Source organism: Ornithodoros turicata, chromosome 7 (assembly GCF_037126465.1).
Source record: "Ornithodoros turicata isolate Travis chromosome 7, ASM3712646v1, whole genome shotgun sequence".
Classification (NCBI taxonomy): domain Eukaryota; kingdom Metazoa; phylum Arthropoda; class Arachnida; order Ixodida; family Argasidae; genus Ornithodoros; species Ornithodoros turicata.
Genome location: NC_088207.1, coordinates 22,047,001 through 22,070,708, shown reverse-complemented (window position 1 = coordinate 22,070,708; position 23,708 = coordinate 22,047,001). Strand labels below are relative to the sequence as shown.

Genomic DNA, 23,708 nt, shown 5'->3' with positions numbered 1-23,708 from the left:
TTGGCGATCTGATGAACGCCATCATGTTAGCGGAAGTTCCAGCTACAAAGCTGCAACCTAAAATTGTACAATGTGCACGTGCGAAAGCGCCATTAAGTACGACGCGCAACGTTGTGAGACAGCGTTTCTTCAAAAGTATGCCTCAATTATAGGAACGCTTTCGTCACCGTGCCGCGTTGCGTGTACGCGAATTCGAAATAGAAAAAAATATGCAAATTGCTACACTTCACGCGCGATTATAAAACGCCGTCAGAACGAGGTGCGCAGACAGATGTTCACAGTTTCCAGCAGGAAACCCTTTCGGCGGTGATCAATTCCGGCGAAAACGCAAAATTAAAAAGATAACTCAATTCGCTCGGAACGAACGGTATAGGGCTTTCTGGACTACCTTCACGTGATGGCGAAATGATGGAAATGTTAGCTCAGCAGGGGATTGTCCATATTTAAGGCGCGGCTCGTGGAGGACAATGTGCACCTGAATTGGCCCTTCAGCAATGTACGTACTTTGCGAGGCGAAAAGGCAGCAAGACGTCTCTGTGCCTCGCACCACTAACGCACCTCGCACGAGCAATCACACAGCTAACCCCGTTTATTTTGATCCCACGTTATCCAGACGAGGAGACGGGGACTGATTTAATTTCATGCAGTTTGACTCGCTTGTCCCGGTTCGGATTCAGGATCCGGACGTAAAATTTTATGGAACTCCTGAGAATACCCAACAACCGACTTCACGTAACATCCGTGGATGTAACCTAGATAATAGTAGAGAGTTGTAGTACACCGTACACTCTTAAAACTGAGTTTCACCACATAGCACGCTCGTAGCCAATCATCGTCCGGAATGACAAAGTTCTCGCCCCTGATTTGTTGAAAACGGTAAGCGGAGCCTATTTTGTACCATTATGCACGTAATGGTACAAAATACGTGCACCATTGCACGTAATGGTACAAAATAGGCTCCGCCTACCGTTTTCAACAAATCAGGGGCGAGAACTTTGTCATTCGGGATGATGGTTGGCTACGAGCGTGCTATGTTGTGAAACCCATTTTCAAGAGTGTACGCAAAGGCGATACCGTACGTAACAGATAGCGTTGGTGGTTCTAGTCCCTGCGCGCAACCACCAACGCGATCCCTTTCGTACGCAAAGGCGATAGCGTACGTAAGAGATAGCGTTATCGCTTCTGCCCACGCGGATAACATAGAGAAAGCTTTGCGCATTGCCCAGAGCCACCACTTTATCCCTTACTTACGTAAATGCGACAGCGTACTTAGGGGATAGCGTGGTGGTTCTGAGCAATGCGTCAAGCTCTCTTTATGTTTTGCGCGTACGCAGAAGCGACGACGCTATCTCTTACGTACGCTATCGCCTTTGCGCACGTAAGGGATCGCGTTGGTGGTTCTACGCACGCGCAAACGCTAAAGAGAGTTTGGCGCATTGCGCACAACCGCTACGCTATACCCTGCGTACGCAAAGGCGATAGCGTACGATGCAAACTCTCTATTGTCTCGTATATCCTATGTTGTGGCTTTCAGCCACATGCCGAACCCGTGTCAGCGTTGTAGTGTAGAAATTAGTTAGATTTAGTTGCATCAGTACCCTATCCCCTTTGCTTACGTAATAGATAGCGTTGGTGCTTGCGCGCACGCGCAGATCATAAAGAGAGGTTCACGCATTGCGCAGAACCACCACGCTATCCCTTCCGTACGCAAAGGCGATAGAGTACGATGCTCTAAAACTCTCTATTAGCACGGCAAGGAATACCGCGGCCTACAAGGCGAAGAACGACAACACTTAGGTTGGTTATTCCCACGGTGATCTGACCATCCCATTCTCATGCATGTACAGCTATTCTTGCTGTTCCTTGGCACATTATCCACTGTCCAATGAAAACGGCAAGTAGAAAAGCGGCTCTCACTAAAGCCAGTCTTGAATTTGGCAGCTGTGGACGAATCGACCGCTCTGAAGTATGTTACCGTTAATCGACATGATGTCTGAAGAGCCTCGACTGGCCTGTCTGACCTTTCCCCCTTTCTTTATCTTTAATAAACATATCCCCCCCCCTCGACTGGGGATGAAGATGTCATTAATATTATGGTTCCAGTGAAGACCAGCCGCATGAGTCTGACGATGACAGTGAGGAGGTGTTGTGACTCTTCAGAATACGTCAAGTACTCCTACTAAGTACTTCCTGTACAGCTGCCGCGACACTTGTTGAGCAAATGAATAACGATGGTCGTTTCGTCATCGGTTCGTTTTCACAAATGAACTAGCTGCCTGCAATAAATTTACCCAAATTATAGGTGACAATTTCCGAACAAGCATAAGCACCATTTGAAACTGCAGATGCGACGATCTATTTCTTTGGTACCCCCAAAGCAGGGAGCGAATCCTGACGCTAGCTTTATTATTATTATTTATTTATTTATTTATTTATTTATTTTTTGTGGGGGGCGGGTTCGTTAACGAAGCGCGTAACTGGAGAGGAGAGACGGGGAAAACTAATGTTTGACGTACTGAGTTTTAGGGGGCGTCCCCCACCCTTCCCTCCACTGCTCCAAAGCGGCATGGGTCCTTTATTCTAAACCTTCTTACGAAGCCTGCAAGACTTTTCGAAACTAGACCATGTTCCATATACATTAACAGGACTCTGTCAGTGAGACCAAAGTGCGGGCCTCGATTGAGTCCACCGCACAGGCAATCTCCCTTTCCGCGCGTTATATCTTATGCCGCGCGTATCTTGATACCGCGCACGTGAATGCGGGAATGTTCTGTGTACTTGAGCGAGGCTTCGTGTGTTGATTAAAGGATCGCAGAGCACCGTGTAATTGGAAACATCTCTGATAGGTAATCGAGGGATTCTCTTTCGTGTCCCACTGCTGCTTACACGCTTGATCCGTCGTTATTCTATCGTAATCCAACACAGCATTCTGAGACAAGCATTGTGTTTGTATTTTCTGTGCTTTATCAAGAGTGAGTTTTGGTATATCGTACGCTGTCGCCTTTGCGTACGTATGGTATAGCGTGGTGGTTCTACGCAATGCGCAAAGCTCTGCTCGTGTGTTGCGCGTGCGCAGATCCACCAACGCTATCCCTTACTTACGCAAAGTATAGCGTTACATGTTACAGTTACATGTCGTAATTCGTTTTTGGCACGAACATTCAACCCACATCTTCGTTTATAACAGAATATATGCACTTTATGCAAAGTTGCTTCGAAGTTGACGCAAGAAGAACGACCACAGCACATCAACATATTTTTGCGGAACAAACATCCTTTTGGACTCCTTGGTAGCCAGACCTCGTTACCATAAGCGCACTGGAGCAGCAGACACAATGTAGAGTAGGACCAACATCTCCATATTTTTCTTTTTTATACACACCAACCAACCGAGAACGATCGCCCCGGGTGCTGAGCGCCACGGATGGGAGAACTTTTACTGCAGAACTTCAAATCGATTTTTCCTACTAAAAGGTAAAGTCAAGCAGTCGAGGTACAATCTCAGAAGGTTTATCTGTTGGATAGCCTGAGCCGTCACTACTCTTACGTCCCAATTTTCGTCCCAGTTGCTCTCTTAGTTCTTTAGAAAATTAAAAAATTGAAAATTACGGGCAACATTTGTCAAATGCCCAACACAAGAACGTTCGCTTTATTTTAGGCCTTTGCTCGAGTTGTAACTAATCTATTCTTCGCTTCTTCTTCTTCCGATCCGTCGGCGCCCTACATAGGCCGGGGGAGCCTGAAGTTCATCCCTCCTGGGATGGTACTTGCGGATATTTCCAACAGAGGCCAACTGAAAGCGATCTGCTTCGTCGAGGTAACCAATTGTCTTCAAGACACCCTGTTTAGTGGCCGTTTGGACCACAGTAAAGGGACCTAGAAGTGTTCAACGAGGATCGGGTAATCCCTTATGGACCAAAACTTTGTCTCCGACTTGCCGTCTGTCGAAGTACTTCTTCACGGTGAGTCGGTATCTGCGTTCTTCTTGTGGGTCCGTGCGTTTTTCTGTGAGCTTTAAGCCGTCGCAATTCCCAAGTCGTGGTCCGCTCGGAGGAGGGGCGTTGACCGACGAAAAGCGAAGTAAGGTGTGCAGCCAATTGCGTTGTTATGTGACCGATTATGATGGTGGGTGGCTGCTTCCAGGCAGGGACACCATCCGCCAGGAAAGTCGTGATACATATAGATGTACTGCTTTATGTCCCTTATTGCCCGCTCTGCCACACCGTTTGCCACAGGATGGTAGGGTGCTGTAAACTTAATTCGCATCCCTCTTTCTCGAGCCCATGCTTGCATGCGTTTGGGGGCAAAACCCGGTCTACTGTCGCAGACAATGACCTTTGTAGGCGCGGATATATTTCTCTCAAGCAGCTTGATGACGCTGTGGGTGTCCTCACCTCCCGCGCGTGTGCACACGATGGTGGCCTCGTCGACGGCCAGAAAGAATGACTGAGTCCTTTTTACCCACTCCGACTTCTTTCGGAGCTCAGCAAAATCAAAAGGAACCACTTCGAACGGTACCGTCGAATGGTGAGGCAGGACCATCATGTCTCGTCGTCGGCGATATTTGACTTTATGTATTTGACATATCTTGCAGTACCGAACATAGTCTCTGACATCCTGTTTCATTTTTGGCCACACGAAACGTTGACATAACTTCCTGTGTGTATACACGCTACACCGTCATGTCCGTCCGGTTGAGGGCTGTCATGATACACTTGAAGAATCTTCGTGCGTAACGTTGGGGGCGTATCATAACGTCCATTGACCAGTTTCAGTTGTTCTGTGCCCTCCCACATGAGGGGGTCCTCAAACAAGGTTGCTACCACTCCATTCAGTGCAAGCCTTGACAGTGCGTCTGCGTCGGTCAGGGTCTTTCCCTCCTTGTATTGGATTCTGATGTCAAAGTATTGGAGTTCCAAAGCCCACCTTGCAAGTCTGCCTCTCAGTTCAGCCGAGGCGAGAATGCCCACAATCTGCTTGTGATCGACGCAAAGTTAGGAACGGTCAGCCTTCAAGATAGGTGCGAAAGTAGCGCACCGCCTGAACCACGGCTAGTAGCTCCTTCTCTGTAGTGCAGTAGTTGATTTCGGCTTCGTTGAAAGTGTACGAGTGATAGCCGGTCACAGACAGTATAGCTGCTGCGAGGGCATAGATCCGTCACGCTGATACAAAACTGCGCCACTCCCGTATTGTGATGCGTCGGTATGGAGTTCGAAAGGTAGACGGAAATCAGGAATCGTGAGGACCGGGTTTGAGGATATGGCTTCTATGATGTCAGCATACGCAAGCTCGCATTCCGTCGTCCACACGAACGGGACTTCCCATTTCAGCAAGGCTGTGAGACATTTCGTTTTTCTGGCGTAGCTTTGAATGAAAGCGCGGAAGGCTGCGCCTGCGAGCCTCAAAAAGACCCTCAGCGAGTGACCCTCTTCTTCGCTTCTTCTTCTTCTTCTGACCCGTCGGCACCCTACGACATTGTGTCCAAGTGGTCACTAGATGCGCATTGCTCGTGGAGTACGGTGGCAAAACTACATTGCATGCGGACAACACTGGGTCTGAAACGTAAGAAGTTGGCTACGTGTCGGCTACGTAGCCATCATGAGCAGGAAGTCAGTTGTTGCTAGAGGAATTAGCGATTATTTCTCACCAGACGTCGCTTCGAACCGTTATACCTCGATTTTGGTAGCAAATTAAGAAATATTGAGCGTTCTCTGTCGCACGCGTAACTTGTTGCATTAGGTATACAAGCAACAAACAAGTACGCCGTCAACATAAACTGCCATTCTGCTGCTTTGCGGTAGCTTTAACATTCCATCATTTCACTTCTTTGACATTAGAGTTTTCGGGTACAGGTTTAAAGTGCAGAACATCTATGTGGCAGGGTAAATTACCAATCCTATACGCCCCAGCTAAAGGTAGGGAGCACATAAGTAATTCCAACGCCTAAAGTTTTTTTCTGCCTATTGTAAAATCTATAAAGAGTGATTTTAAATGGACAATGAAGAGATCCTCAAAACCTCCTTAAACATACGTAATGCATTCCTGGTCGCTAATACAATGTCAATGCGGACTATGAACCAAGCATTCGTTAGAATAACAGAAATATTAACCAAAAACACCAGCTAAAAAGGCGACTGCAGTGACCTGAGTGCTGGCGTGACGAAGAAACTAGATGTGACGTACAAGCAACCTTGGAGTGATTAAATTATGCATGTGACGTCAGGTCGCTTGTAAGGCCAGGGGGGGGGGGGGAGAGAGGGGGGCGCTCGCCGCTGTTTTTGCGCGTTAACTGCGCCCACGTTGAATGCACTACGGCTAAAATGGCATATGTTTAAGATAAAAGTCACGATTGAGAAGACAACCATTCTCCACCGAGAACTCAAATTCTGGGGAAACCTCTTCATGTCCCTTTAAGGGGAAGGGATGCTTCAGGGCCATCAAGCCCCAGGTGGAAGTTGACCTCAGGGCAGCTTTGGCTTTATAGCTAATCCTCCCACTCCCCTTCATGACGGAAAGGTGTCCAAACAAGGCGCTGATATTGGACTGCTACCCTAAAATTATTCGCATGGCGCGTATTTCCGATGGCGAGTGGCAATGAAAGGTCCCAAACGTTATCTCTACGCATTTGGTCAGCGTCCTCACACACACATCCCCACATCCCCATTTTTTCTTTATCACATAACCATCATCATCACCTTAAAGATGAGTCATCAAGCCAACTGAAACAGCGACTTTAGTTACAAGGAGTAACTAAACTCAGCGATAAACTGTTGCACAGTTCTTCACAGCTGATTATGTGTCATTCAATTTCAGTCAACTCAAGAGCGTGTCACACTAAGAAGAATAAGGTGCTCACCGAGTCCGAAATAGGTCAGCACATCGGGACAGCCCACACTCGTGGCCCACCAGCGCACACAGGAGCATCTCGCCTCAACACACCGACTAAGTCGCCATAGATACACTGATGGCTCATGATAGTTCGAGCGCGGCTTTCTATACCCCGGATGAAGACCTGGGGCACGGTTTCAAACTCCCCTATGTAGTGTCCTCGATAGAAGCCGAACTGTTCAGTATCCTGGCAGCACTAGAGCATATTATGGGATCAGGGCATGAGACGTGGGTCATTCTTACCGACAGCAAGGCATCTTTAAATATATTGTCGTCATCTCGCCCCAGCATAATAAGCGATTTGCACACCACGACACTTCAGAAATGCAATCAACTCTTAGCCACTGGTTACAACATCACGTTTCATCGGGTCCCTGGCCACATAGACCTGTATGAAAATACCGAAGCAGACGCAGTAGCGAGACGCGCTGGGTCTTCGGTCTGGGACACTTCGGCCCTGGACCCTCTGCCGCTCACAGCCTCCACATGCCGTCTACATATTCGCCGTCGGTGTGCCACATGTGCTCGGCAGTTCCGGGCCGAAACTACGACTTACAACCCATTCCTACGGTTTATCGACCCATTTGTGGAGTTTGTCATCGCTTGCCACCGCAGTCGTAAAGAAGAATCCCTTCTCCACAGCCTATGACTCAATGTTGTCTGCACACCTCCAATCCTCCTTAAAATGGATCGGCTAAATTCACTAATCTGCAATGTCTGTGTCGTGGAAGCTGACATCCCACACCAGCTCCTGCATTCTCAGCAGCACCCTCCCCATAGGAACACGCTCCGTTGCCGTCTGCTCCAGATTGGCTGTAACGACTTTTCGTTGGCCGCTCTCCTTGGCCCCGTCCTGCATCCCAACCACTGCCGCTCTCAACGGCTTTCTACGAGTCTCTGGACTCGTGAACTGCATGTGACATTGTTCTGGTGTCTCTTTTCTTCTTTCTTTCCTTATCATTTCTCTCCCTCTTTTTCTTTTCCGTTTTTGTTTATTTTTTCCTTTTGCCTTTTTTTTTTTTAATAGCAAGCCGTCTCTTTGCCTGGATAACCTTTCCTTTCTTTCTTTTCGTAATAAACATATATACCCCCCCCCCCCCCCATATCGCATTTGTAAACACGTCCCAAGGCAAGGGCGAATAAACGATCGGAGTCCCGTTATTTGGTTAGCGAATACGTCAATCACGACATAATAAATGCCTGATTCTGACCATCAATTCGCAACGGCTGTCAGTGGCAGTCCAAGTTAAGGGGTGCGTTAATTAGGCGAGTAAATACGGTACATAATATACTGAACTAAAATTTCAAGGCGGGGTACCCGCTAGTTGGTAATTATCCCTCGAATAATATAGTTCAGCCAAACCGTAAGAAGGACAAGACATACACCAGAGCAACTGACTGAACTCACAACTTCTTTAGAGTTGACACTGGCAAGAAGAATGACACATAGACCAAGTCCCAAGCAGCACAATGTACTGAAAGTCGAATGCAATAGGCGTGGACGAGGGAGGTGGAAGACCTTGAACAGACTAATGAAGCTAAAGAACATTGATAACACACATACCAACCACCCCTATTGCACTCGACTTTCAGTACATTGTGCTGCTTGAGGCTGTTGCTTCAGAATATGCAGAACTCACGTCATCGTACTCCTCCTTGGGGAATGACTCATTATCTAAGAATTCTATCTCACGTTTCAACAGGTATATCGAAGAGCTGCTGATACGCTGGCTTCCTAACTTAATAATGGCTTCTCTTATCTCTCCTTTCGTTTCGCAGAACCTTTTTACAATAACGCCATTTTCCAAAGCAGGCTTGTACACACAGGGATGTCCGTGCACAGCAATGGTGGCCTGAAGGGGACCGCTGTAACGAGGCGTTATGCTCACTCAGTCTGATGTTTATACATTTGTATAAACCTTTTTCTTATTCCGTGCTAGCGCCGCGAAGCAACTGTGGCTATGAGTGACGTACAGACGTGGACAGATGGAGAGGGGACAACAGGAAGAAGTGGGGGACATGGGGTTAGTATGCGTCCTGGGCCGACTTCGGAGGGAACTGTGCCGACACTCGTCTGAAAAGGTTTCGGAAAACCTCGGACCGCACAGCCGGCGCCAGGATTCGAACCCATGTCACCTCCCAGTCTCGGCGAGGAAAGCGATCATCCCAACCACTATGCCACCGGAGCTGGTGTGTATACACCTTCCTGTTTGACCAACATAGCAGTTGCCGCAACAACGCCATGTTCGATCCTTGGCAGTCTTTTTGTCGTCTTTAGCTGCCGTTACGAGGACGTAATTCGACAATACGCATTTGCTGAGGAGTCCTATGCAAGCGTTTCGTAATCGTCATTACAACTACGCCCACGGAGAGCGATCTCTCTTCACCCCTTCCAAGTTTCATTGCGTAAATGCGTCACATGTAAATTCATGGGACCGAAGTTGATCACAAAGCTGCTTCACAAATGTAGCCCCGCACGTCATAATGCAGCCTCCGAGGAGTGGTCAAATGGGCAAGCGATCCCTCGCGTGATTGCAGTGCCGCAGTAGTTTAAATTAGCAGTTGAGTCCCAAGGCCTTTGAGAGCGCCCTTAATGGAGAAGCGAGCGATCATGTAATTGCCCTGTATAGCTGTTCCAAACCCACGGTCAAGAGACCTTTGTCGATGGGTCATCGTTCCCTTGCAGACCACGTTCCAACGTTACCCCCCCCCCCCCTTGCAGACCGCGCACACTATCCAGCTTTTTTTAAATAGTTACTTATACATGGAGTCTATAGTGTGGGGCACTTCGTTCGCTACCACAAAGCCTTTATACGATGACGTTCCCTAAATGTTTTTATTTTCATTCCATGCGAGACAGCGGGTGACTCCGCAAAATATCACTCCTTTTAATTGTTCAAGGCAAGCGTGGACGATGAACACGCGTACAAAGCCATCCTTCATGGCCGTAGAATGAGGTCGCTTTCGCACAAGCCGCGAGCCTCTCCGCGCGACGAACACTGGGAGACTAAGTTCGTTAAGTGTAGAGATAACTTCATGTGCCGAGAAAAATAATGGGAACGCGTTGATTGGACAGCGGGGGGCATGGTGCGCAACTCCGTCCAATAGGCGCGTTCCGATTGCTTATTTCTTTTCTCTTAAAATCGTGGATAACGAGAGATCATCTTAACATTTTCGTAGCCATATGCCCTTCATTGAATGTGAAGACTGAGCTTCGTGCAACAAAACCAAAGAGAAACACCAAGGCAGACAAGACAAACATCATCCGTGTTCGCCCAAGCTCAGGCTTCATCTTGATTGATTTTAAAAGAAAAAAATGGAGATGGTAGTCTCGAGCCACTCGGGACTGGCTACTCCAGGACGCGTTCATCTTCACTGGATTCTGTTCACCAGTTGCATGCTTGTATGACATCTTCAAGCGCTCTCTCTCTTGTAGCTGCTCTGGAGCAGCCGGTTCCTCGATACAACAACAACAACAACATAGATGAATGGATGATGATGATGATGATGATGTATGTTTCCCTGCGTTGAGTGCAGGACCCTACCCCATTCCAAAAAGGTTCACATGAAAGGATGACCTCGATAAGCGGGCCCACATCTCCATATTTGCGTTATCATTATCATCGTCATGTCCATCATTGCTTCAGCATTCGCATATTGCGGAACCCCGTAATTTCGAGGATTTGCTTTTTGGGACGCTTCGCAGCTGAAACATCACGTGGGATGGTTCCGCACGTGGTCTTTGCGTAGTTGTACATGCCACTATGTGTATTTCTACCACTAATCCTGTCTCTTTCAGGACGTTTAGCGTTTTAAGAAGTGCTAGCAGCGAATAACAACGACAGCAAATATGTTATGAGATTATCATGGGCTGTTTCATTGCTTGAGCTGCGGTACCCAACACCATTTCATGAGAGTTGGTATGAGTGACACGGAGATGTATGGAATGTAACGCGCACACAGGGACAGCAGCGCAGACGTCGTAAGGAGCACGAAGGTTCAGTAAAACATACAATATCACTATAGACCCGTGCGACTAGTGGTTTGAAAACCGAAGCGAATACGAAGCGAATAGTTATAGGGCCGAAGCGAATAGACAATTTGGATATTCGGGTACGAAGCGAACAACGTAGAACCGAAGCGAATGCGTAGCGACTAACTTTAGAACCGAAGCGAATACATAGCGAACAACTGTAGAACCGAAGCGAATACGTAACGAATAACTGTAGAACCGAAGCGAATATATAGCGAATAACTGTAGAATCGAAGCGAATGCATAGCGAATAACTGTAGAACCGAAGCGAATGCATAGCGAATAACTCTAGCAACAAAGCGAATACGTAGCGAATAACTGTAGAACTGAAGCGAATGCATAGCGAATAAGTATAGAACCGAAGCGAATACGTAGCTAATAACTGTAGAACCGAAGCGAATACATAGCGAATAACTGTAGAACCGAAGTGAATACATATCGAATAACTGTAGAATCGATGCGAATGCATAGCGAATAACTATAGAACCGAAGCAAATACGTAGCTAATAACTGTAGAACTGAAGCGAATACGTAGCTAATAACTGTAGAACCGAAGCGAATACATAGCGAATAACTGTAGAACCGAAGCGAATACGTATCGAATAACTGTAGAATCGAAGCGAATACGTATCGAATAACTGTAGAATCGAAGCGAATACGCAGCGAATAACTGTAGAACCCAAGCGAATTCGTAGCGAAGAACTGTAGAGCCCATGCGAATACATAGCGAATAATTGTAGAACCGAAGCGAATACGTAGCGAAGAACTGTAGAACCGAAGCGAATACGTAGCGAAGAACTGTAGAACCCAAGCGAATACGTAGCGAAGAACTGTAGAGCCCATGTGAATACATAGCGAATAATTGTAGAACCGAAGCGAATACGTAGCGAATAACTGTAGAACCGTAGTGTATACGAAGCGAATAGTTGAAAATTTGCAGAACCGGACTTATTTGCAGGCAGGCTGAGTGGAAATAAAGTGCAAACGCACAGGAAACGTAAGCAGAGAACAGATATGTTTTAATTTGCGGCGGTATAGAAGACCCAAATATCTGTCAGTGTGCATCCAGAAGGTGGCGCATTGGAGGCGTGCGAAGCATTCGAGGACGAAACAGGGTTCTGCACCACTTCGTTTTGGCTTAATGAACGGGATAGGACGAGTCTACTAATGTACTTAAACGTTGTATCTAGCGGTTTCGCTGTAGATTAATTGTTTGGTCGTGCGTAGCTTCTTGCGCGGCAATTATTCGACTATGTTCGATACGGAAGAGGCATTCGATTCGATTCGCAATTGTAATACCGAAATTCGTATTGGGTTCGGAATTCGAATCGAAGATATAAGTATTCGCTTCGATATTCGAAAAATTTGAATATTCGCACGGCACTAATTATCACCAAGATACAAGCGAAACAGAAAAAAAGAAAGAAAAGAAACAGACAAGTCGCAGACTATAGCCAGGCCGCTTCATGGCTTGTCCATTTTGTACTCACACCTTCACGTACTCACCTCCGCGTACTCACTCCAACAGATATTGTTTTTCTTTCTTTATTTATTTTTTCATCAATCAAAACGGACAACAGAAGAAAATCACGTTGTTCACTAAAGCGTCTGGAGCAGGCTGGTGGTTGTCGGGTTGCATAAATTAACCAAGACTCCGACGATATGAATCCCAATAGTCACACTTCTCTGCGAGTGGCGACTGCAGTTTACAGTTGCGTTTTACCTTCGCTGTCTGTGGAACCGCATGGGCGCGCCCATTATCACCTTAAACAAAAAGGCCTTGATCCACTAATAATAGGTTCTGACACGCGCAGCTGCGAACGCTTTTAAACGAGAATTTCCTCGATTTCGAGGGCTTGCATGTGAGAGGGGGGATGGAAACGTGATGGATGTTCTGCCCTGCTGGGCATGTAAAGCTATTCGCAGCATTCTGTGGCACACCTCTCGCCATAGCTCTGCACACGAAAGTTATACGTTCGAAGTCTTATTCGATGTTCACTATTTTATGGAATACAGTCGTCCGGAACTGTAATTCCATGTTGTTATCAACGCACTAAAGTAAAGTAACTAAAGTAACGCAAAAAAGTAAAGTAAAGTGAACTAAAGTAAGGTGTGTGTTGAAAAGCTTTTGATGTCGACCCAAGCGAAACAACTCATCTCTTGTAGCGTATGCCTCAAAAAGAGAACTTCACCGCATAACCCACTAACAGCAAGCCACCACTCAGAATATCATTCTACCTTCTGATTGTTGACAAGGGAAAGCACAGGGATATTGCCAGTATATTCATCTGGGGGGGGGGGGGGGGGGTGGAGGGGGTCCCGTAAGGGGTGGAGGGGTGACGCCCGTATCTGCTACGTTTGCGGCGTTTTTGGCCTTTCCGGCCAGTATTTTGAGGGGTGCTGCAAGTGCTTTTTTTAGGGGGGGTAGGGGGTATTAGCGGGGAGCGAAGGGTGCTGGGAAAATCCCTGGGGAAGCGTACCCAACCCAACTTAACCTAAGTTTTCCTTCCCATGCTAAGTCACTGTCAGTGGCATGTCACCGGATCTCATGTCAACATCACCTGCACATTGTGCTGTGCCTAGTACAGACAGTCTTGTAGGAGCCGTAGACAAACTAACAAAGAAGAACACCATTTGCATCGCCTGAAGGTCGCAGCATCGTAATGCCGTTAGTGCTCGTGCAATGAGTGGCGTTACGATGCTCTCATCTTCAGGCGATGCCAGCAATGCGCCCCTGGACAACCGCAACTTTCAATCTTTTTTACTAACGACGATACAAAAATAACAACCCCAAACCAATACCACTCCCGCGTTATCTTTCCGGCGACTCATTGATCCTCCTTTTAGCAATCTATTTATCCTATCCACGTCGAACTAGCGATAAGAGCAATCTGTTTTTCCGTGAGTGCAGCCAGCTGCTTTGCTAACACATTTCTATCCCCGTTATTTATCATTGTTGTTTCGATAACATGCCGTATAGATGCCAATCTTTCGATCTAGGTATGATTTCCGTATTTTCAAATGCAGGCTGGCACCCACAAGACTGTATATGTCACGCCAAATGGGACCCTTGGACATACCTATTTTTTACATTCCTGCTCTCTCAATATCTCAATTATTATTAAAGTGAGGTTATAGAAAATGCTGGACAACTACGTTTTACAAGATATGAGATGCTTGGGTTTCTAAAAGATGGATTGCTTGTCCTACTTGATCCTGATAGATCTGCATAGCTTGCTTTTCATGCATGGCTAACCTTGTTCCCTGGTCCCTTTATTAATCGTTTCCGCGCAATAAATTTGTCTGCTGGTTAGTGAGTTCATCGTGTCAGTTCTTTCCGTCACGGTTTGTCCTCTGTGTTGCCCCCAGGCGCAAGACCGTGTTACCCCCGTCATGCTTACACAAGCTTACTTGCACCCTCCTTCTGTGTTCAAAGAGGTCTAGTAGAACGGGAGGTATTCACCATAACCGTTTTGAAAACAGAATACGCCTACTAAGAATAAGCTATCTTATGCTGTTCGTTTTGTGTTCTGTCCGTTCGTATATTGCAAGGACGTGTTGCCCAAGGACATGTTACCAACGGCAAGAATAAGCCAACAGCCGTAATCCTTTGAAATGGCTGACATCACGTCGGAGGTCTTTGATTTGACGACTTCCTTTTATCCCATCGCTTTCCTAGAGTGCTCCCGACCGACGAAATATTCCCCAGTGTATTCGCCAGTTTTCCCGGTACGCTGTTAAAAGAGAACTTTGCCATACACATAAGAACGCCCCCAGTCAAGCATCACTTAGCATCACTGCTGAAAACAGGTGTACGTATGTCTTTTGCGGGGAGTGAACGCAGAATGCTAAGAGCGAGATAGAAGTGGCCAACAGAAACGATCAACAAGAATGCTCGTGGGTCTATTATGCCGTTGTAAAACGGACTTTTCAATGGAATGAAATGAATGGCGATAGAAAGTGATTGGCCGCTATTACGCGTCTATTTTCAACTACCATTGACTCGGATGCTCCTCGACTCGAAACGCCATTGAGGCGCTCAAGGGTCCTCGAAGAGTGTAGCGCTCGGTGAACGCACAAGCACTGAACAAAAGCACGAGAACTGGAACTGATTCAATGAAAACTGATGAAACTTGAGGATAACAGTTAGTATTAGTACATGTAGCTACGTTCGCATTTTCTACTCTGGACACCACACACGGTCAAATAAAACGGCATATTAAATTAGTGCTTACCTATAATGAGCAACTCAAGCACTATTATAATTCCAATGTAGTTCTTTCTCCTTTTTCTTTCTTTTTTTTTTTCGTTACCATCTCTATGGCTATGGCCGCCATTTGTCCACGAAAACCAAATATTGATGGGCGAACGGATGGCTGTCCTCCACGCCTACTGTTAAACAGCCAACTATCATCCCGAATAACAGCGTTCCCTCTCCTGCTTTGTTGACAATGGGATGGATCCGCCAATTATGGACACATTATGCAAAATGCAAAGTATCACAAATATGTGCATTCATCGATTTTGATTATTTTGTTCCGATTACTTTTAAAGTGCACGCTCAGATTTCTTAGGGAAGCGCTTATCTGATTGGCTGAAACCTGTTGCGCAAAGTAAACTTACGTTGTTAATTATATTATGTACTTCCTCTAGCTTGCCGGATTCTAATTTGTTACCCCCAGTGTCATTGTTCCGTCACAACAAAGAACGTGACCTGAGACCGGGCGGAGATGGTTATTCGATGGAAGAAGGAGACGGAGAGAGGAAGGAAAAGGAAAAGAAGGGAAAGATTCCGACAGGGAAAAGGTATCAGGATGTATTGCACGATTCATCTCACCATCCTCCACTTGTAACACTTTCGCATCAAGCTCATAATTTGGTAACCAATAAGCGTTTTGTTTTAGCTCCACTTCTCTACCCATATTACAAAGGGCGCGTTAAGTAGCGACTCCAGAGCGCATGGAGCGCCGTTGTTTTTTACTAAATATCCTTTAGCGGAGTGTGGCGTACCCACAAGTCGAACTGCTTCTCGCGCTCTCCACCCTCTTATCCGGTTGGACCCACGTGTACCTTAATTTAAGGCTGCAGACAGGTGGATCAGAATACGGCTCTGCCAGACAGTGACACAGACCTAGAGTCGATTCGCACACGCAACGCGCTCTTGGCTTGAAAATCCGTTTACCAAGGGCTCCGGTGCTCCCAAAACTGAATGCCAATGCTCGCGAGGTATATTTTCTTTTCTTAACGTGCGCAATTCATCCCTCTAGCCAGTTTCCGGCAGTACGCGCCTGCGTAAAAAAAATTGACAAAATTTATTGTCGTCATACAACTCTAGCGAGCACAAGTCTGACTCCACGGAGTTTTGTTTCCTTTTTTTTTGTGTGTGTGTGTGTGTGTGTATTAACAGGAGCCCTTGCGAAAGACCGACGAGCGCAAGTGGCCAGCAGCGCGCGCGCGAAGTCACCTCTGCTCCGCACATTTTTCCGCTCTTGGTAGGAGCGTATTGGAGAACGAGGGAAGGAGGTGGGCACGTCGTGACGTAGCCCGTTCCTCTGGCATGTGACACGTGACGTAGGCCATTGCAGCACAAGCGGGTGTAATCAGCGCGTGAGCTGAGAAGAAAGAGACAAGGGAGACAGGCACGGGGACTTTGTCGACGTCACGTGAGGATAGTGTCTGCTGTCTACTGCCGCTTTCTCCTACTATTTTTCTAGCTTTCGGTGCGCAGTGACAATACACCGCACAGAGGGAGGTGGGGCATAATTTGTACGGCGAATCCTGACAGCGAATCCTGGACAGCATGACGAATGAGATAGAGTTCCGAGCCATGAGAAATGTCACCTCTTACTCCTTTAAGTATCTTTGCACACCACTAACAATGCGTCGCAAACACAAACTGCGTGGCGCGTATCTTGCGTATTTACATTGTAAAACGTATCTGCTACGGGGGAAAAAAAAGTAGGATCGGACTCCAGTAATCCAGGAGCCGGCTACTCCAAATAACAGCCTACATGTGAAAATAAGCGAGTACAGCTCTCTGAAACGTTATCTTCAACTCGGAGCAGTTGGAGCCCCGCATGGACCGCCCCGGGTATGGGGAAACAGATCGGCGGCGAGGACCGGACGACGGGCCGAGCTGTCAGCCACGGTATCCTGGCGAAGTCGCGCGTCGTTGTTCTGACGGGTCGGGGAACCAACTAGGTGAGGAGTACGGGAGACGTATAGGTTGCAGAGGTGTCAACGGGACGGTCGTACATAGACTCGAGGCCGCGTCGTCGTCTCCTACAATATCGAGCAATGTGCCGCGAATACCGCAGTAGAAGAAGGCGGGGGTATTGTCCGACGGCATCGTTCTGGTTAGTTTCTTGCCAGAACGAAGTTCCAGAGTGAAGGTGAGGGTGTAAGTGAGGTTGACGGTGAATCGGTCGCACCTCCACCAAGATGTGAGCAAGAGAACGGTTTGTGTTTCTGGGTAAGAAACTATTTATTGTGCACGGAGGCGGAGCGAATGGAGCAGGCGTATCATCCAGGGAGAGCGTGGGAAGAAGAACAACACGACGATGGCGCTGGACGCAGGTCTGTCTCACAATATGTTGGCTCGCAGCGCAGACTACTCCACCAGCCGTCACCGCGTTAAGGTTAACGTTGCAGAGAACTGTACATACATTTCTGTGTGTGTTGGTAAGAAGGGGTGTGGTTGGCAGGGGCAAGGGGTTCGTCACCCCGCCCCCCTGTACGTGTAAAGTATTGTGGGAAGTGCGTACGCTTTCCCCCTTCAACAATCAGAAGACAGAACGATATCGTTTTGAGCTCTTGTGGACCTTGACCGCGTTTTTAGAGTGTACTGCGGGGATATCACAGAATGTACTGTTCAAAGATGCTAGGTAGAACAAGCAGCAGGTAACATATTAAGCTTGCTGTCTTCGCTTTCTTTTCCTGTTTTTAACCGCGAGTCGCCTCCTCCATGGACCACTCCCAGCTCCGAAATGTCTCCCGGACTACGGAGTACACCGGGTCCCGTGCCATAGTGGTTAGGATGATCGCTCTCCACACCGAGACTGGGAGGTGACGCCGCTTCGGATCTCCGCACCGATTGTGCTGCCTGGGGTTTTCCCTGGGTGTTTCCCGACAGACTTTCCATACTAATGTCCGAAAACTTCCCCTTGAAGTCGGTCCAGCGCGCTTGCTAACCCCCATGTCTCACACTGCTTCCTGTTGTACTCTCTCCATCTGTCCACGTCTATACGGCGCTCATAGTCACAGTTGCTTCGCGGCGCTAACACGGAGCTTAAAAAAAAAACTACGGAGTGCTCCGAGTTGTTGCAGCAGGAACAGTATTATTGTCTACCATCCTGATTATTAGCACCACAATATTCAGCTTCTTTCGTCCTTCTAAGTCGAAAATCAATATTTCTCGCACTACCTTAACCGTATAGTTTCATTTTCACGTCGAAACTTATTCCTGGAACCATTAATGCACGGAAGCAAAACACCACCAAGCGGTAGCTCCAATTGTCGCTCATTACGGTCTTCTCGGCTAATTGATCATTCACGACGGAATCCCAGAGTCTCAGCCCCAACGGCTTCTCGAAGACACTGGTTACGCGCGAACAATAAGAGCCGTTTAACCGCGACTGCCTTTCAAGCTGAACGGCGCTCAAAGTAAACCCAGGGTCCGAGCTGGTGTGGGTAGCGGACGGTTATGCGCTAAGGAAGAATTAATTACCGAAGACTCGAGACGCGTGGATTAGCGAGGAAACCGTGGAGCTGCGGCGTCTCATTTAGAAGTCTAGGCTTTGTTCGCAGGAATTCGGGCGGGGAATTTCTTGAAGTGAGGTGTGGAGTGTTTGGATTAAGATGGATGTGGGACGTGTCTCGGAGGGTCAGGGAGACACACTGAGATGTGGAACGGGCTAGTCCTAAGACGCTGGTATGGACCGACGAGTGTTACATTCAATGTTGGAGGTGGAGGACAGATGTGGTTATATGGCTGACAAGTCGTAGAAGGTTCTGTGAGATGGAGTCGCTCAGTAGGTTGGTTGAGTGCATCGTAACATGACAGTGACGTCGCTTGCAAGGAGAGAATGATGATGATTATGACGATGATGGTGCCGACGGTCAAGGAAGATATAGAGATGTAAACCACGTGAGAGCAACGACTGCAAAGCGATTATAGGTGGAAGCACATTTAAAGTAATGTGTTACAATTATGTCTCCTCGTCAATTGCAGTAAGAAAAGAAGGAAGTGAACGTTGTGCGGTCTGTCGAGAGAGAGGAGGCAAATGTGCCAAAGCTTTCACGGTGCCGAAAGGTCCTCAATCGATTCAGCAAACGGTTCTTCGTAGCGGCAGCTGACTTGTACACTCTAAGAAAAAAGAAAGAGTAAAAGCGGAAGTAATTGCAGCTTCTGGACCCCCAGACAGCAATATTTTAGCCCGCTAACCCCGACACTTACTCACCAGGACTGCAAATTATCACTGAACTTCGCAAACGGTCTTGCGAATGCAACAGTCTACGGGACAGCTTCAAACGGGATACACCCGTATACCGTTTGAAACACTTAGAAATAACCTTTCAAAAATAAACGCGTAAGTAGCCACGGCCAATGCACAAATATAATCGCTCAAATATCCACGTGTAAATAACAACGCTAAGGAATCCGCGGTTAAGAATATGTCCTTAAAGATAAATCGTTTCAGGACCACCCCCAAAATCAACCATACGGTTGCTACTGTCACGTGGTATGGCCGCGAGTGAAATAGACAACCCGCTTCGACAAATAGCCCCAAAGTCGTCGAATTTAATTGGACTCCTGCCTTGGAGTATACTTCGGACATCGGACTTCCATACTTCCTACGTGAAGCAAGCGTACTTCACATGAATGTCAGTGTAAAGCGAACTCAGAGCACAAGCACGAACGAACGAGTGCTCAGCACTGCCACAGGTCCCGTCGATGCTTTGTCAAGCGAAACAACGCGGTACATGCATATAATGCATGAGCTTTTCTACACTAGGAAGAGAAACATAGCAACAACACACACACATAACAAATACGGCAGCCATGACAGAGTACTAGGTAGAGGGTGAATGCTAACAAGGGCGAAAACCACCAATATAAGCTACGTCTTACTGCTATCCTCTGCGTAGAGATACAGATCTATCACTCCGCTGTCGTGTGGGACTAGAGGATATATTTTGAAACAGTTTATTTGTAACGATATATTTTGCAACGATATACTTTCATGGGGGATTCTTGAGCGATTGTTTCTTGCGCGGTTGATTCCTTATCGGGGAATTTTACGCGGTTTATTGTAAAACAATACAGTTTGAAAGAATTTTTCTTAAATGATTTATTCTTAAAGATTTATTAGTGTAACACCCCGTTTAGCAAATCTCATCTTCAGCACGCCTGTGACCTTCAAGGAGCCCGTTTGCACAACACTTCGAAGGGTATGGGGTATTTCAACATTTGTCGAGTAATAAATCAGAGCGAAAGTTTAGCAGAAGAGAAGGGATGCAAGCCAATGTCACGATGACGTACGTTCGTCTTCTAGCAATTTAGTGATCCATTGCTTCCACACTGAGATTATATATTTTGTGTTTCAACGAGTATATGATAACTTCTAGCTCCAAAGAACGTATGGAACTGGAAGCAAGTTATTCGGCCGCTGCACGTCTCCGCATTCGGGTAAGATACGCCACAGGCATGGAGGACGCCATGTTTTGATGAAGTGCTGCCGTCATACCTGGGTAGTAATGTCATTACTGTAATGAAATTACACTAATAAATTACTTTTTCTGGTAATTTTTAATGTAATGCATTACTTTTGATATTATGTAATTTGTATTGTAATTTAATTACATTTTGGCAGTGATTTTAATGACATTACGCATTGCTTTTTACAAAAGAATCGACTATGTGCTTTGTGTTGTCACTTTGGCAGAAAGAGAGTTGCCGACTGGCGAGTTAAAAGAATTCCAACGCCCACTATGAACGGTGACGCACTCAATCTGGCACAGAATAAAATATGTCTTGTTTTTACAAAGTACATAGTGTTGTCTGACAATGAATTTCCACATCCTCAATATCATTACGATTAAACTCGCAGTAATGACTTTGTAGTGTCATTACTTTTTCGTAGTAATTGTAATGTAATTTCATTACATTTCAATTGCAGTAATGAGTAATCTAATTTAATTAAATTCTAACTGGAGTAGTGAGTAATGTAATTTAATTACATTTTAGAAGTAATTTACCCAGGTATGGCTGCCGTCACGTACATGGGCAACTAACCACAATGTCATGCACCGGTCACAGCCCGCTCGCATTGGGAGAGGCGCTTAGGGTATCTCCTTCGTTTCTTTCCTCCAAGGCTGCCACCTTCGCTCCCACGTGTACCACCCCAGAGCGAACGTCATGCTACGTCACTTACGCGGATAAGAGGTACCCTACACTCTTAAAAATGAACTTCACCGCATAGCACGCTCCTAGCCAACCATCATCTGAAATGATATCGTTATCTTCCCTGATTTGTTGAAAACGGGAGGCGTACGCCTTTTTTGTGACAATTATGAACAGCATAAGTGTCACAAAAAGGCGTACGCCTCCCGCTTTCAACGAATCAGGGAAGATAACGATATCATTCGAGATGGTGGTTGGCTAGGAGCGTGCTATGCGGTGAAGTTCATTTTTAAGAGTGTAGTTTCCTCCTCACTGCAAAGCGTCACGAATCCTGCCCCCTGTGTAACGACAAACATCGATGTATCCTCATTTTACAGCATAAACCAGAGCAGAGCAATTACCAGCACTTGAAATGTTCCGAGGCTTGAGGCAATTCTCCCAGAATAAACGATTCACATTCATGTACATGAAAATGAGACCGCTATTTGAGCGATATATTTCCCTCCTCTCTAGCTGGTTTCGGGAAAGAGCAAAACAAACTGAAACTTTCTCTCTTCTTTTCATTTTGCGTTCTGCAGCTATTCATCTGTGCGTTACCTCATAGTGCATAACTGAACACATCGGTACTTTTTGTCCATTCAAGAACCGTTTTCCTCCCCTATTCACGGGCAACCTGAAGAAGATGCGCTCAACAGTCTATCACAATAGAAATAGGAAAAAAGAAGGCTCCCTTTGTGCACTCCGTTAGGTTATACGAGAAAAATGGGCTCGGCTCTTGCGAAAACCGCATCGTATAGGGAAATGTAGCCCAAGACCCGTTATCGTTTCACACTTCGGGTTGTGTGTTGATGGGCAGCTTTGCCCTGCCCATACTGTATAGGGTTGAGGCGTCGGGCATATATACGCAATACAATGGGGTATACGAAGCGTAGGCTGCGTTAGACTGCATAGATCAGCTGCGTAGATGGGGCTCTGTACATGAGGAGGCTGTTGGCGGGAACACGTTCGATCTGTAACTGACAAGATGACGTTTATGCTGCTCAGAGTGAGGCTTTTACATTATGAAGTTCTATCGGTGACCCACAGTGAAGCGTGTAGGCGATCACAGTAAGTTAGGTGTGTTTCGTCGGACATGTTAGTTCGAATCCTGTCTTACGCTGTTCGTTTCTCTGTTCTGTCTTTCTGTCAGTGGCCGAAGATCGGGGATATGCTTCCTACATAACGTTTTGAATTTCGTAGTTGTGTCGTGGAAGAAATAAACAAGGAGTGTAGTCTGCTATAGGGAGCTGAAACAAAGAACAACTACTTTAGTTTGTTGATGATGGTTGAGGTGTGTCATCGTCGCAATACTCTATTCCCATTGTTCGCTTACGGGCTGAAGGATCCGGCGTTGATCACACAACTACTACTACTACTACTTTAGTTTAATGATAATGATGATTGTGGCCTTACATCCCGAACGTTCATTTGAGAATGGAAATGTTAGAAATGAAAAAAAGAAAAAAAGCCAGAGGCATGAATTGACGAAAAGGTTGCTGAGGGCAAATTTTAGCATTGTACATAGCAACGCTACTTGCACCGCTGCTGTTCTAATCGTTACAGAATGTGCAAGAACGTTTTTAGGCCAGTACGGCGAAATGTGTTTGAGTTTATCGTAGCTCTCTGCCTGTCTGTGAGTGTGCGCGTGTGTGTATGTATGTATGTATGTATGTATGTATGTATGTGTATGTGTGTGTGTGTGTGTGTGCGTGCGTGTGTGCGTGCGTGCGTGCGTGCGTGCGTGTACGTGTGCGCTGCTAAAGTGATGAGAGGAACAGGCAGCGGAAGTAATGTTATATAGTTAATATGAAGCGGATATCTGTAAGTGAAGCAAGTGAGGATGTGGCTTTGGAAAGCTACCGAAGGTCAAAATGGATATCATTGACTGAAGAATCCGGGTGCAGGAACTGTTTACAGATTATAGGTAGGCTACGCTACATATTGTCAGTCAGCTCCCAAGTAATCGCAGTGACGTTACAATTATGCGAAAACGGATTAAGCAGGAGCAGTTTCTATTCGGGCACGTGCAACTGGAAAGTGCGGATTGGAAGTCTGAGGAAAAGTCCTTACCACTTAATATAACGTTAATAACGCTAAATGTTGTTACGAATAACGTTAAATATGTTCCCGGTTAACGTTAACAGTTAGCGTTATCACGAACGTTAACGAACAAAGTTATTCTTCCCCCTTAGTTATCATCCCACACTCAAGTGAACTGCCAAAGCGATGATCGGGAAATTCAATCCCAGGCAAATGGGCACTGACAGAGTGTGTCGGCGATATCAGGCTCATAGAAACTGTTCCCTCGCAAAGATCTATTCCCGCTTGCGTTCAGGCTCATTCTCA

General features: G+C 46.5%; 1 protein-coding gene across 1 annotated transcript in view; it reads right to left on the bottom strand.

Annotated features, from left to right (window-relative positions):
* LOC135400331 (uncharacterized) overlaps window positions 1-23,708 on the bottom strand; it is a 344,105-nt gene that overhangs the window by 7,200 nt on the left and 313,197 nt on the right. The window lies entirely within an intron of this gene.